This window comes from Hylobates moloch, unplaced genomic scaffold, assembly GCF_009828535.3.
Source record: "Hylobates moloch isolate HMO894 unplaced genomic scaffold, HMol_V3 SCAFFOLD_2, whole genome shotgun sequence".
NCBI lineage: Eukaryota > Metazoa > Chordata > Mammalia > Primates > Hylobatidae > Hylobates > Hylobates moloch.
In genome coordinates, this window is record NW_026652277.1 from 107,935,819 (window position 1) to 107,952,571 (window position 16,753).

Here is a 16,753-nt window from a genome sequence, read left to right on the forward strand (position 1 = left end):
CACAGCTGTGTTGTAAACATGCCAGAGGGCCATTTACCATCCACGGAATCTGTACAAGTCGGGCTCTACCCCTTCCTCATCTCCTACTGAGTGCTGACACTTGATCCAGCATGTTAAAAATAGGTACATTCTTGAGAGATCCAGGGGTTGCTGTGATGCCCTTCATACTCACTTCATATTCTGGGAGTGTGGCTTTAAAAAACACACACACACACACACACACACACACACACACACACACACACATACACGCACGCGCGCGCGCGCGCTCCCAAAGTTTGCCTCTGCATTCAATCTGCCTGACGTCAGTCTCACACAGGATGACATACCACCACTGCAAATAACCAACTTAACTACAGGTTTTGATTCTTTTTTCTGCACTAAGGATTTGATCCCAAGTGTGTATTTTTCTGAGTTTTTTTTTTCTCCCTAAACAGCCCACATTGAAAGAGATGACACTTTAGAAGAATAAGAACATGCAGCCGCTTGTAACAAATTGACAACCTGCAAAACTTACGCTTATTTACATCTGCACTTTTTAATAGTACACAGCAATGAAATGAAACCTGCTATCAGAATTTATAGAATTTTTTTGTTCACAATGTTTCCGAAGTATTTACCCCAGAGTTTCTCTGTTACAGGATTTAAGGTACTTTATAACTCTACACATTTTTAAATGTATGAAGGAAGATGTATTTGATATATAGAAATTAGGTCATTTTTCTTCCTGTCCCCCTAAGGATAAGGTCTGCATTAGCAGCCCATTTTACCGAATTAGGAAATTAAAGTTAATTCTTTCCCACACACTGAAAAAATAAGGACTGGTTTCTAACATATCAAGAACAAAAGAAAGAATATCATTAAAAAGTGACTAACCAGAATGTCAGATTTTATCAATGTGGCAGAGCTACAGAGTATTTGTCAGGGGATGACTGTTTATTCAGGCTAACAAGGGTGCCAGGAAGGCCACTACCTGTGTAAACTTCTTAAACCCACTGCCCTTGTCAGTCCTCATTTCCATGATCTGAAACAGGTGTTGTGTTAGCTATTTCTATCAATAAGGGACATTAAAATTCTGCTGCATGTAGGTTTTTAGAGAGTGACAGAAAAGGGAATTTTTAATTTCAGAAGCCTTAGGAAAATTGTCCACAGACGACAGCATCTATTAAATGCTGTTTGAGGTCTCAAAACCATAATACAAACTTTAAATTGCATTAGCTTGACTCCCAAGAAAAACAATGACAGTACAGTTAATAAAAAGAAAGAAAAATCAGCAATTTACAACTTCAGTATTTTCATAGTTCACTACCCGGTTTTCTAAGCACTGCAGAATCATTTTATTACAGGTATTTGTGCTTTTCATAAATACTGGTGCCTGGGCCCCTTTCCTCCAGCTCAATTATACAAGGATCCCTGAGTGGGGAGGTATTTTTGAAAAGCTTCCCAATTTTGTGCAACTAAAGTTGAGAAGTGTTGCCTTATGTGAACTAACATGATATTTGAAACCATCCCATCAAAACCAAAATGAAACCTTTGGTATAGAAATGTAAATGAAATTTAGGAATAGAACAGTAGCTTTCCAAACTTGTTTTGAAGTGAACTCTTCAATCAAACAAATCTTATATGAAATCCCTATAAGCGAGATAGGTAAAAAGCAGTAATTTATACTGTCCTTTTATACTTTTATTCTGTACAATATTCATGGATTTTGTAAGTTCAAAGTTATAATTCTTTAATCATAAGCCACCCAGCGAGAAAAAGGAGGCCATTTTATTGAGCACAAAACCTGAAATTGAGGTTAAGGCTGAAAGGTCCAGTCCTATACACCTCAGCATCTAAGTTTTTCCATGGCCAATGGTTAAGACGATCAAGGTCTGATGTATATAAAAATAGCAGTGTGTGTAGCAGGATGAAAATTAGTTCATAAGTTAATGTAATAAACATCCATTAAGTGCTTACTACACACGAGGTACTGCCCTGAGGTCATCAGAGAAATAAGTTGCAGCCTTTCCCTTGAGGAGTCTACTTAAGAAGACACCTAATGGCAGAACAGCAAGACAAGTGCCAAGAATGGAGGTGCTGACAGACACTGTATGGGAAGGAGTGGCTAATTCTGCTTGACGAAATAGGGCATGACGTCACCAGCAAGGGACAATTAAGTCAGGTCCTAAAAGTGTAAGCAGTATTTTTGACACCTAGAAAAGCAGGGACATTTCAGAAAGAAGAAACTGAATGTGAAAAAAATTAAAACCCGTAAGTATAAACAGCGTTGGTGAGTCTGGGGGTTATGAGAAATTCTGCGAGGGACAGGAAGGGCTGGGAGATACGGCCAAAGAGGTAACTGAGTCCAGGTTATGAGAAACTCGAAATGTCATGATAGAGCTTAGACCAGCACTGGCCAGCGGAAACACAAGGGGAACTAAACCTCTAATTCAAAACTTTCTAATAACCACATTCAACAAGTAAAAAGAAAAAGGAGAAATTGACTTCATATTATTGAAAAAAGTATTATTTTAACATGCTATCAATCTAAAAAGTATTAATGTGCTATTTTACATTTTGTTCATACTAAGTCTTTGAAACAGGGTGTGGATTTTACACTTATGGCACATCTCAATTTGGACAAGGCACATTTTAAGAGCTCAATAGCCACCTGTGGCTAGTGACTATTACATTGGAAAGCACAGGTTTAGCCCTTATTCTGCAGGCAGTGCAGACTGAAGGATATGCTTGGTTTTATTTCATGAGACAATGGCAACAACGTGGAGAAGCAGAAACACTGGGTCTGGGAGAGGGCTTTTGAGGTGGCTTCCGCAGTCCATGCAAGGGACACAGAGAAGAACAAGGCTCAGAAGAGGGAAGTGGCAAGTAGGATGCCATGGAAGAGTCAGAGTCAGAAGATACTTGTAAAAGGAATTCAGAAAACTTTAGAAGGCTGTATGTGAGGGATCAAGTGAAGGACTCACAGAACCATTAAATTTTTTTTCAAGCTGAAATTTGTGCTTAGAATGAAAGGTCACTGATTGTGTATTTAATATTAAGTTTCATTGTTCCTTTCAAGCTTGCTTCCTTCTGCAATAGAATGCAATGTCACTTATGTAGGATACAGTAAATTCCTCTTCAAAGAACCAATATGGTATGTTCAGTATGTTCAGCTCCCCTGTTCTTTGTTCTCCATTTTAAAGTTTAAAACTTCCTCGTTCTTTATGTCTCCTTGCCCCTAGTTTCAGTAAACAACCCCCTCCTAGCCTCTATCATCTGCTCTGTTCTTAGTCATCCTTAGTCACCTGCTCTGTCCTTAGTCATCCTTAGTCACCTGCACTGTCCTTAGTCATCCTTTGTCACCTGCTCTGTAATAGTCCTTCCTGCCGAAACTACTTGACCCGCCACTCCGGCGTGCACCCCTGCTCTCTTTAAAACAGCCAATCAGAATTAGCTTAGACTGTGCGGTCCAACCCTAGCCAACAGGGGAAAGACACAGCAGTAGGGACTAGCTGCGTTAAGGATAAGACCCACTTCCCCTTCCTTGTCCAGTGTGCTCTCACGATTGCTCCATCCATGAGACACACCCTTCTATAGAAGTAAATTGCCTTGCTGAGAAAACTTTTGCCTGGGTGCTATTTTCACCTGATGGCACCGAGCATTTACTTCCAACACTTAATAAACACGTGCTGAGTACCCACCACATGTTAGGCAATGCTGGGCACTGGGGAAGCAAAGCTACGACGCAATTCTTACTTTCAAAGAGCTCAAATACAGTGTAGGAGACAAAACAAATTACAACAGAGCATTAAGTACATTAATAAACAGATCTGTGAAGAGGCCTACAAAATGTTCCATAAAGTATAACTTAGAACTGTTTCATATAATGTATTCAATGGCACTTGTGAGATGGAGTAGGGCTTTCAGATAGTAAGGCTTGTATCAGTTGACTTTTTTGAGACAGGGTCTCACTGCAGTTACCCAGGCTGGAGGGGAGTGGCGTGATGTCAGCTCACTGCAGGCTTGACCTCCTGGGCTCAGGTGATTCTCTCACCTCAGCCTCCCAAGTAGCTGGGACTACAGGCACACACCACTACACCCAGCTAATTTTTTGTATTTTTTTTTAGTAGAGATGGGGTTTTGCCATGTTGCCCAGGATGGTCTTGAACACCTGGACTCAAGCAATCCACCTGCCTCGGGCTAAATGCTGGGATTACAGGTATGAGCCACCAGGCTCAGCCTCAATTGATTTTTAAAAGTGATCCAGAATATGATTTACTTCTGTATTTGGTTGCACTGTATTAAGAAAATCCTGACACTCCTAAATACAGATAACACTATCTGAATCTCTGCTCTCAAAACTCAAATTTTCAGACAGATCTCTTGCTATTTGCTACTCTTACTACTTACGATCTGAAACTGAGAAACGAAGCTGATATGAATATAAGAAGTTCAAATTCCTTCGCACTGGAATTCACAATGGGAAATTTCGGCACCTGAATTCTGGAAATGAGCAGATTTCAATTGTAAGGCACAGTTGTATTGGAAATTATAACAGTTTTTTAGTATTTCATTTGATAATCTCATAATATGCCTCAAACTAATCTAAAAGCTTGGAGAAAATGCAGTAGTCAAGATTTTTTTATTTCAAATTTTAATCACTAATGATAATTTGACAACTATTTAAGGTAAAAGTCAGAGTATCCAAAATGTAGAGTGGGTAGACATGATCCTCTAACAGAATATACATCACTAAGTGATCTGTGTGTTCACTTATTTTACAACTAGCCATTAATCCACATAGAAGCCTCCATTCCACAGAGGCTCTGAAATGCTGCCTGGCAAGTCATCAAGTGTGCTGAATATGTGTGACAAGAGGAATTTGCCTGTTCAATTTATGATCAGGCTGGAATATGAAAAATACTGGGATGGAACTTCCTAATCAATGATTCATTTATTTACAAGAAGTTCAAATATATAAGCCAAAATAGTGGAAAACACTATTTCAAGGTTGACTTGGCAGTCCAATTCAATGTGCTGGTGGTCTTAATGTGTTAAAATTTGGTATGTAACACATTTGTGTGCATTTTATTATAGCTATAAAACATAGTTTAAAATATATTAAAATGAAATGCAAATTAAATGTTTGCAGAGCCTCTGAAGTATCTCTAGGGAACTTCTGCAGACCAGAGTCTGAAAATCACTGGCTTAGGGACTTTGAGGTTAAAATGTAAATGGAAGAACAACAATTTGGTGCACCTGCTATTTTAAGGATCATCAAGTCATTCCCAAACTTCAGCCTAGGGCAGAAACCATTCCTCATTATCCTAAGAGCAGTGAAGCTGAGAAACAAAACTGCAGAAAGTGTTTTAAGATTCTCTGGTGAGTTAGAATTTAAAAGGCTGGGACCAAAATTTGAAATACATTATTCATTTCTCAGTGTTGTTCATCCATTAATTCATTCAACAATTTATTGAGCACCTGCCACCAGGCACTGTTCTAGAGGCTTGAAATACATTGTAAAAACAACAACAACAACAAAAACAACAACAACAACAAAACAAAAAACAAACAAACAAAAAAAACCAAGGTTGGGCATGCTGGCTCACATCTGTAATCCCAGCACTTTCGGAGGCTGAGGCGGGTGGGTCACTTGAGCCCAGGAGTTCAAGATCAGCTTGGGCAACATGGCAAAACCCAATCTCTACTAAAAATACAAAAAATTAGCCAGGCATGGTGGTGCATGCCTGTGGTCCCAGCTACTCAGGAGGCTGACGGGGTAGAATCACCCAAGCCCAGGCCCGGGAGTTCGAGGCTGCAGTGAGTTGTGATCATGCCACTGCACTCCAGCCTGGGCAATGGGAGTGATACCCTGTTTTTTAAAAACATACAGACAAAATTCCCTATCTTTGTGAAATGTAGAGTTTAGTGGGGAGAGACAGACAATAATCACAAATAAGAAACTTGTTGTAAGGTAATAGGTGACAGGTGCACTGAAAAAAATTGGGAGTCAGGCAAACACCACATGTTCACACTTGTAAGTGGGAGCTGAACAATGACAACGCATGGACACAGGGAGGGGAACAACACATACTGGGGCCTGTTAGGGGGGGGCGGGGAGGGACAGCATCAGGATAAATAGCTAATGCATTTGGGGCTTACTACCTAGGTGATAGGTTGATAGGTGCAGCAAACCACCATGCCACACATTTACCTATGTAACAAACCTGCACATCCTGCACGTGTATCCCAGAACTTAAATAAATAAAAATTGGAGTCAGGAATTAGAACCGTGGTGGAGGAGGAAGGCTGCAATTTTACATAGGATAGTCAGGGTACGCCTTATTGAGAGAAAGTAAAAGAGGATCAGAGATCTGAAGGAGGGGAGAGGTAAACCAAGAGGCCATCAGTTCAAGCAGTGGTTCTCCAAGTGGGGTCCTAAGGCCACCAGCATTACCCTGAAACTTGTCACTAGCTCAGAAACGCTAAAGAGGCACCCAGCGGTCTGTTTTTGCAAACTCTCCAGGTGATTCTGATGTGCCCTAAAGTTTGAGAACTACTGCCCTAGAGAAAAGGCCCTAAAATAGGAGTGGGTCTAGGATGTTCTACAGAAAAAGGGGTGAAACCAGGCATCTGGAGGTGAGAGCCAGGAGGACGGTGGTGGCCACAGCATGAATAGCTTTATGATCACAGCAAGGCTTTGGTTCCAAGAGAAAAATGTGGAGCTATGAAGGATTTTCTTCAGGAGCACACAGCCTACATTTCAAAACATTCATGTTGGCTGTTTGGTTGAGTGGAAGCACTACATGACTTGCCTCAAGAGGAGACTCCCTGACTGCTCAACTCCATTTTGGGCAGTGGTATGCTGCTAAATGTTTAAAAACAGACTCTGAGGGTGAGGAGCACCAATTTGTAGTGTTTGTTGATTTCCATGGTGTAAACTCTCCCACCATGGCTGATTTCAAGCTGCCAGTATGACTCACTGAACATGGAGTTGTGAAGAGATATGCATAAACGACTCACAATACTGACTCTAGTCCCAACGTCACTGCTACCACCGAGAACATTTAAAAATAAGGGAGAATTCTGTAAATCTGATTGGAAATGTGAATGCTATTTTATAAATCTATATAAATGCAATGTCTTCTATTGGTCTATTACTGTCAATCAAATACAGAGCCCAAGTCCTTAGAATTTTTTTTTTTAAGAGACAGGGTCTCACTCTGTCATCCAGGCTGGAGGGCAATGGTGTGATCACAGCTCATTGCAGCCTCAAACTCCTGAAAAGTTAATACAACAAAAATATATTAACTTCATTTAGAGAAAACATCATTAGTATTAAATTTCAGCTTCCTTTATTCAAAAACATTTATTTAACTTTAATTGGGATTCCTCTGTTATTGAATTTCTCTTCTCTTACTATAATTAACATCTTGCACTCTCAAAAAGTATGCATTGACTAGGATTTGCCATGCATAGTATGTGGGGTTGCTGCTCCAAAGGCTCACACAAATCCAAGACAGGCCATCAAGGAATGTGCGTGAATTGCATGAACAAAAGTTTGAATCTATCTGAAGATGAAGTGAAGTTTGAATAAGGCCTTCATCCATTTGATTTGCCATTAAGAAACTTTTCTTAGCCTAATGGAATGTCCCTACTTCTGTCAATGAGATTTCAGTTTGTGAATAATATTTTAAAAGTGCAGCATCTTCTGTCTACAAAAAGACATTCTATGAACTCTTAATATACATAAAGTGTTTGCAACTACCAGGAGTCTGCTCCACGCATTCTCCCGTCTGCATGATCCCTCGAGCAGTGTACCACCCACACTCAGACCCTGGGCAGCCAGATCAGCAAATGTGCACAAGCCTGCACTCCTGTCAAACAATGGGGTCTTTCAGGTCTTACAATCTTGTGAAGAAACAGGCTGAAACGTCATGGGAAAAATTAGGAAATATCAGAGGAAAACAGCTCACAAAATGAGGGGTGGAACCACTTGCTCACATGTTCTAATTTCTGAACAAAGAGAAACAACAGTGACAGCCCCCTGCCTGCTCTGACCCCTCCATTTCAAAAGACAGGCATCCTAACCCCTTTTTCTTTTCTTGGAGATTACAGCAGCAAGATGTAGACAGACAGAATTAGAAATTCTTAAACCTAAAGAAGCAGAGTTAATTTCAGAAGCTTTACCCTCAAGAGAAGCATAACTAACCCATCTTACCAGCCTTGTTTGGTGATCTGAAATACCAACCAAATTACAGACTAGAAATCAACTAGACTTCAACAACCACACAAAGGAAAACAGAAACTCCTGATATATCCCTTTAAAAAAAAAAAAAAGCTCTTCCAACGTATTCTTGCTATTAAATCTCATGCAATAGCTAGCTCTATCCACTTCAGCAATCCTTCCTCATTATCTGCTACACCCAGTTTATACTTTTCATACTAGCCTAGCTAGCTGGCCTAGTGGCCTGCAACACTCCATTTGCCATCCCCAGCCCTTATCAAGAATTGTTCCACTTGTAAATTACCTGTCTCTTTTTATTCACAAAATAACATCTCTCTCCATTTAAAAATCTATTTAAGACTTACTGCAAAAATGATTTCTAGATTAATCCAGTACATTTGCAAACTTGCCAACAAATTTACACTTCTGCTTTAATATACTTTTATAATCCATCTATATTTTCCAGTTGATTATGTTAATCTGACTTTACTAAAATCTCTGAGGATAAAGTCTGAGTCAATTCTTCTTTACATAATCCCCAACTTTCCACCATATCACTATCTATCTGTAAGACGCTATCAGCTGTTAAACACTACAGGCACATCAGCTGCTGTCTCCCAATAGTGAGTCTGATGGTCAGCCGTTTTGGGAAAAGAATCATAGGTGGATTATTACTATAACACATTATGTGGAAGAGGTGTTTATTTTGCTCTTGGAAGAAAAAAAGCAACATGCGTTAAAATCATAAAAATGTTTTTAGGCTGGGCGTGGTGGGTCACGCCTGTAATCCCAGCACTTTTTGGAAGGTCAGTGCAGGCGGATTGCTTGAGACCAGGAGTTCAAGACCAGCCTTGGCAGCACAGTGAAAAGAAACTTTGTCTCTACTAAAATTACAAAAATTAGCCGGGCTTGGTGGCACACCAAGTTATTCTGGAGGCTGAGGCAGGAGAATTGCTTGAATCCAGGAGGTGGAGGGGGCAGTGAGCCGAGATGGCACCACTGCACTCCAGCCTGGGTTACAGCAAGACATTGTCTCAAAAAAAAAAGTTTTAAAAGGTAAAACAACATAAAAAGAAATATTCTATAGTGGAAATAAGAGAGTCAAATGAGGCTGAGAACTTTACAAAGGGATCTTACAGACATGTCGCCAATATCACTGCATGAGCCTAAGTATAAGAACAACCTTTGGGGAGAAACCATCATTTGACAGTGAGGTACAATTCCAAGTCAGGTAGTGAAATGGGTGGAATTAAACTCAAATTAATCCTGCCAGCTGAAATGCAAGAGACACTGTCAGAGAGTTAAAAAGTGAGTTCTATCCATGAGGCGATTCCACAGTCTTCTCAAGTCAACACATCTGTGAACTCACAGACCAAGTTCTTAAATCACTGTTCAAACTCTTCTGCACATCAGAATCACCTGGAGAGCTTTACAAACTCCCATTGCCGAGGTCACATCCCACACTAATAAAATCAGAGGCCGGGCGGTGGCACACGCCTGTAATCCTAGCACTTTGGGAGGCCAAGGCGGGAGGATTACCTGAGGTTGGGAGTTCAAGACCAGCTTGGCCAACGTGGTGAAACCCTGTCTCTACTAAAAATACAAAAAATTAGCTGGGTGCAGTGGCCAGTGCCTGTAATCCCAGCTACTCTGGAGGCTGAGGCCAGAGAATTGCTTGAACTTGGAAGGCGGAGGTTGCGGCAAGCAGAGATCATGCCACTGCACTCCAACCTGGGCTACAGAGCGAGACTTTGTCTCAAAAAAAAAAAAAAAAAAAAAGAAAAAAAAATGTCTGGGGTGGAAGCCAGGCATCTGTAGCTCTTAAAGTTCCCCAGGAGATTCTAATGTGCATCAAAGTTTTGGAACCACTGTCCTAGACTCTGTCAGTACAAGATTTTGCTCAATGAGGAAAGAGCACAATAACTTACATTTAAGTTGGTGACAGGTAAAAGCAAAGGTTACCTCTGAAACTTTTAAGTAGGAAATCACTGCTTTGGCTGCAACAAGAAGTTTGTGCTCTGATTCTCATAATTGGTGTAGCATACAGTCTTTAAACGGTCCTAAATGAACTTGTGGCTTTGGGATTTAGACTAGGAGAGAGAAACTAGGCATGGTGGTAGATATGAGCCCAGATAACAACAACTGAATTGTTGCCCATTGTGCCGTCAAGATATTTGGCTTGAGAGCCTATAGCCTGGATGCAAGTCCTAGGTCAGTCATCTGCTGGCTGTAGGGCTACAGGCAACTCTCCAACAACATAACCCTGGTATTCCATCTGAGGCAGTGGTTCCTAGCCCTGGCTGCATATTAGCGAACCTGGGTCTGGGACGCAATCCCCGAGGTTCTGACTGATCCAGAATGGGGCCCCAAGATCCTTACATTTCTAAAGTTCCCCAGGTGTGGTTATGTCATATGAGTGAGGAGAACCACAGGCAGAGAGGTTTTGAGAAAGGGTGCTAAGGCCATACTACGTGGGTTCAAATCCCTGCTCTACTAGTTACTAGCTATGGCTCAGTTTCCTTATTTGTAAAAACGGAGGTAACTGATAACACCTCCTTTGTTGTGAGGCTTGACTTACTGAATCCATTTATTGACCTCAGGGGATTATTGTACGGATTTGGCATAACACCTGATACATAGCAAATACTCAATTTTAATCACATGCATCATACCTATACATGTGTACATGTGAATATGTCCTAAGGATTGAACAGTTTGATGTATATAAAGGGCTTAGCGCTATCTCCATATAGAAAATACTCAGTAAATATAAGCTGAGCTGATGCTGACAGTACTGGTAGTAGGACAACTAATTGCAACTGACTGTCTTCTGTCTGGAATTTCATCCTTTCCTCACTGCATGGCGGCCTTTGCTTCAGAAAACTACAACTTTAAAAGGTATGGGGATAGGAAGAAATCGTTTTTCTCTTTCTTTTAATTATTAAGAAGTCCCACTAACCATGAACAGTACTTCTACTGCAAAGTTATGATGCGAATGTGGGCTTAATAGCAAAGAAAAGCGATGTGGAGACCTGGCTCTGCCCCCACATGATGATAAATAGCAGAACTTGACAGCCAGAGGAAACTCAGCCCCCTCATTTCCTAGGGGAACCCAGAGTTGAAACGTGTTTTGCTCAAGATCACAGTGTGAGTGGCAGAACTGGGATCAGACTTAGGAACAGAGCTCTTTAGTTTCCAGGTTGCTTCCATTGATCATCCCTGGTGAGAAGCATGCCTCAGAGGTGCATTATCATGTGGAAGATGCTGTCCTTGTGGTCAAGGCCAATGTGGGGGATGAGGAATGTGGTACCCTGTTTCCCAATTGCTTCCTTCCTCTCTCTGCTGAATTCCCTTCCCTGGTCCAAATTCCACACCCTGTAGGCCATTTCCAGCTGAAAGGGAGGACACAGAGCACTAGAAAGCAGCTGTGGTTTGTTTGTGGCCAAACTGTTTTCTTAGGGGTGTTCAGTTCCAATTTTATAACAGAAGACAATCATAAAAAGGGTTTAATTTCCCAAATTTTCATTACATGTAACTGTTTCGGGATAGGCATATATAAATGGATACGTGCATACTTTTTATCTATCTACCAAGGACAGGAAATCCTGTCTTTCAGTTGCTAAGTCTCAGACTATTCCATCTGAGTATTTTTGCTGACAAATGTGACCTTGTCTAGGTTCTGCGGGAATTTAAATATTCCCTCAATGTCATTTCTACTTGATCTTAGCAACATGACCAAACTGCAAATTCAAATGCCACTGAGTAAAGGTACAACATTCACATCCTGTTACCAAACCGTTCTCCAACTCCAATCCAGTGACCCTGGGCCAGAGCCTAATCCAAAAGATTACAAAGCAACATCCTGATGAGTTGTCATGGCAACCCCTAGATGTTAGATATTTCATGTCATCCCTGGGCTGCAAATTTTCATTTTTAGTCTACTCATATCCTACTATTTCATGTATAACAACCAAGCAAAATGCAATTTGAAATGTCAGCTGCCAAACATAATAAGAGATGCTACTTGCTATTATAGCCAATAAGAAAAGATTTCTAGTTGCTTGTTTCAGAGATACAGCAAATCACTGTGTATTCTAAGTCCACTGGGCTGGTCCTCAAAGTGAGGCTATTTAGCCAGACTTCCTTAGTTTTTATTTAATTAGTCAATATTTAAGAGAGCCTTGGAGATAAAAAGAATTCTGGTGAAACCTAGGCATTATTATTCTCCAAACAGGAGGAAATGTACTGATCTTCAAACTTTCAATAGACACCATATATTTGGTCCGAGAGAGAGAGAAGCCCAACTGTTATCTAAACCTTTTAAGGACACAATTATACAAGAGTGCCTTGCAAGGTTTTCAACTCTTTATAACCTGGAAATACTTATTACTGAAATCCAGATAATCAAGACACTATGTTTTAATCAGCAGTTTCTACTCTTTTCACATTCTGTATCAATTCACAAGGAGTGACCTTTATCTTAGGTATAATGGGGTCAAAACCTACCTCTGCAGGTGTTTCTCCCTTACCTGCCTTAATCTGTGGCCCAGGTTAAGCACACCTGCGGGCAGGCTCAACCCAAGATAGCCAGGAGTTCTATTATGAGTAACTGATGTAGAAAGATCTCTCCTGAAATTCCCTTTAGCTGACAAAGCATTAAAATCACCTCTGCAAATAGCTGGAATTGTGTATTTATTTTTCTTTTCCCTGTTTAAAATTTAGCAGAAATGTTAATAAGAAATGTCCAGTAGATGAACAATAGGCTCAGAAGGAAAGAAAAATGAAGACCAAGATAATACACAAACCAGATTATCGATCTTGAAATAATCCAGAAGTAGACATATGATAGATCATACTATGTGAGTTTTTCTAATCCTAAACACAAAGGGAATACAAAGAGGTGTGCAGCAGGGCTACATGTCAACCACTTTAAACTAATGCTAGCCAATACCTGTGTAGAGCTGCAAACTATTTTTCTGCTAGAATTTTAAGAGAACTTTTAAGTTTTGAAAATTGATTCCCATGACACTTCTCTTTCCGTCTTTGTAATAGCTGCCAAAAAGTTCAAAACCACATTTATGGCCTGTCTCTAACAAGTCCTTAAATGGTCTTCTTGACATCTTTTATTAATTCCTAGCCTCATTTTCTCACTTTTTTTGTTGTCTGCTTTAGTGGGGAGTATCTCTGAGGCCAAATTAAAACCTTTTACAATAATACGGGGGTATTATTCAACAGATAGCCTTCATTAAGCCTCAAATATTTATGGGGGCTTCTCTTCCAGACCATCTCTCTTTGATCCATGAGGCAGGAGATTTCATGTTTCAACAAGAATTTGTTTCAGTTCACAGAGAAGCTGAAACATCAATTTCTCATACTTGTTTTAATCACATTTTGAATTGATAAGCTAAAATAGAGAAGAGTGCTATGCTAGGAAGCTGAGATCATGAGGAGGTGAGAAGCCACCTTTTTTTATTTGGGAGCTTGCACTCATGACTTTGGCCAGACCCCAGAAGACACATAAGTTCCCTGTGGTAAAGTATTTATTGGACTATCACCCAATCCTTTCTTCTACGTGAGAATATCACTTTGGCAGATCTACACCAAAGCCTTCTCTGAGTATAAGTCTTCAGCCTGCCTTGGATAGATCTTGTCTGCTTCCGTCTGCCTGTGCACACAGGCTGCCAGCCCCACTCCACCCTCCAGTAAAACCTACTTGACTATGTATAGTGCTGGCTTGGAATGACATAGATTTAGGTTCAAGTTTTACATCCTTTAATGACTATATGACCCTGGACAAGGTATCAAACTCTATGAGTCTCAGGTACCTCGCCTGACAATTGGGAATAATAAAGAGTCCCTTTTGGGGTTTATGTGAGGATTACATTAATGCTCATAGGGTCCTCAACAAAATGCCTGGCACACCAAAGTCAATGCTCAACAAATATCAGCGATTGGTATTACAATTATGTTATTATAATTCTTTAAAGAACTGCTGGTGGCCAGTGTAAATCCTATGGTCTTTATCTCTCCTGACCCCATCCACAGGCTCATGTGACAATTTTCCCAGGATCATTTTGATTTTCTGTGATCAGAGAGAGTGCCAGCCACAGCCCTATGGACCAGGGACAAGATAGCACACCTGAGCAGAAAGAAAGAGGACCACCAGCCTTGGGATAGAATTATCGCTCACTTCACCCTCACTGTCTGCATGTTCACAGACTGAGTGCTTATAGAACCAGACTCAGGGTTTTCCTGTTAGTCTGAAGAGCGCTTCGTCTCTTCTAGGCTTTCACTGGCAGAGCCACAGGATGAGAACACTCCCGGCCCCTTATCACCACCCACATCAGCAACCCTGAGGCCAGCATCGGGGTCTTCTGGGCTGTGCGGATTGGGGAGCCGATGATGCAGTTAAGTTTCCTGGAAATACAGGCAGCAATTTCCTGTGGCTTCCTCTGTTTTTGATGCAGAGATGAGCACAGGTAAAAACTAAACACATCAAGGATCAGCACTTCAGTCAGTGGTGCAAGTGCGGAAAAATACTGTCATTTCCTCACAAACAGATTCAGAAGTGCAAAGTATAAGCCACCTTCCAGAGAGCATGCTCCCCAGCCAGGACCTGTACAGTAGGGCTGTGGGTTGACAGTGAATAGATGGGCATTTCCATGAACTTACTTGCTTACCCAAGTCATCAAGAACCAAATTTTCCATGAAGGTCAATGTTTTGTATAAACCTTAGCCTGAAAAAGCTTTGGTCTGCTCACAGAGCTTCAGTCAAGACTTCTCCAGAATTTGCAGCCAGGTCAGAAAAAAAGGTCACTTTCAGAAGTGGAAAGCAGTACTAATTTTAGTTAAAATTTTAGATGAACTAAACTGTTTATATAACTATCCTAAAAGATAGTTTAGAATTAAATAAAACAATGTGCACTACATTTGGGAAACAGCCAGGTTCACAGAAGGTGTCACAGTGTATCCTCAGAACCAGAATGGAATAAAGAAAATGATATATGTTATGGTTATGATAGCATAACCTGCTAATGAAAGAACAGCAGCAGTAGGATGTACAGTTTGCAAAGGGTCCATTCAAATCAGAGTGAACCCAGATGGTGCTAGAGGCAGCCTAGGGCCAAATCCCACCTTTGGCCCTCACTAGCTGTGTGACCTTGGGCAAGTCATTTAAACTTCCATTTCTTCATGTGATTTTGTTTCTCCATCATTGGCTCCCCTTCCTTTGTGAAAAGTTGCCCCTCCCCATACCAATTGGGGCACCCATCATCATAGTCAGCAAACTGGCCCAAAGATAGCTCACGTATAAGACATGGTAAAATCTTTTTTGCTTTAGTCTGTTGCTTGCAACCAAAAAACCAAGACTTTTTTTTGGTTGCAAGCAAAAGAGATTTAACACCTAATTTGCAGAAGTTGCTAGGAGCATTAAACAAAGTCACACAAAGCAAACACAAGAAATGCTGGTTGCATTCATAGAAAGGAAGATTAGTGTGCAGTTAAAAGCAAAGGTATTGAGTCCAGCTGCATGGGTTCAAATTCCAGCACCCCTTAGAACAGAGATAAATCACTTAACATCTTTGCTCTCAGTTTCCCAGTCTGTAAAAACAGAGCTAATAATAGTAATTACATCATAGGGTTGTGAAGATTATGTCAAAGTAGATAAAGAATTTAGAACAGTGCCCAACACAGTAAACATTCAAGAATTAGCCATTATTATTACAAAGGTAGAACTGTTTTGATTGCTGTTAAGGATGTTGTAAAAGTCAGTGATCTATAGAGAAATGCCCTTCAACTAAAAAAGCCAGGGATTGTGGCACAAGCCTGTAGTTCCAGCTACCTGGGAGGTGGAGGCAAAGAGGATCCTTTGAGCCAAGGAGTTTGAGCCTGGGCAATATAGTGAGACCCTGTCTCTAAAAATTTTTTTTAATTTAAAAACATGTTTAAACAGGAAAAGAAAATCATCATTCTTCTGGGTAATCCAGCTTGATGGACAATCCCTTAGAGACAATTAGAAAGGATGCATTTACTCATATTAGAATGTAGTAAGCTCTAATATTGGGCCTCCTGAATGAACTTACTGACGAGCAGGATGTGGCCTGAGCAACTGACTCATGTCAGCTGTGCTGCCTGGCCTTCCTCTTTTCATTGTCAAGAATACATGAGCATATCAATTATGAATTAATCTCTCATAAATTTAACTATAAGTCAATTCTTGCAAGTCACATCTCTCTAGAAGAACTAATAAAACTGATTTTGGTCCTGTGGCTATTCACCAGGGCTATGTCCTTATGGGGACCACCCAGCAACCAATCAGCCTCACTCTTGTTGAAATCTGTTAATTGAAGCTCAAGCCTGATTTACTAACTAAATGCAGTGTCTCCTTCACCACTGCTTCCTGTGTGATACAATCACTAACTCATTCCTTCATTCATTTATTCAATCATATAAGAAACATTTACTGAGCACCACCTAGGTGCCAGGTGCTGGGCTTGGTATTTGTTAAGCAAAAGCAAGTAATAAACAGTGCTCAAAATGCTTTTT

At 40.6% G+C, this 16,753-nt stretch overlaps 1 protein-coding gene across 2 annotated transcripts in view; it reads right to left on the minus strand.

Annotated features, from left to right (window-relative positions):
- BACH2 (BTB domain and CNC homolog 2) overlaps positions 1-16,753 on the minus strand; it is a 373,540-nt gene that overhangs the window by 296,645 nt on the left and 60,142 nt on the right. Inside the window, exon 1 of one of the 2 annotated variants that reach the window (XM_058435404.1) lies at positions 4,393-4,450. The exons of the other annotated variant lie outside the window; for it this stretch is intronic. The gene's annotated coding sequence lies outside the window, so the exon portion shown is untranslated. Of the gene's footprint in view, positions 1-4,392; positions 4,451-16,753 lie in introns of those variants that run through there. 2 annotated transcript variants of the gene reach the window in all.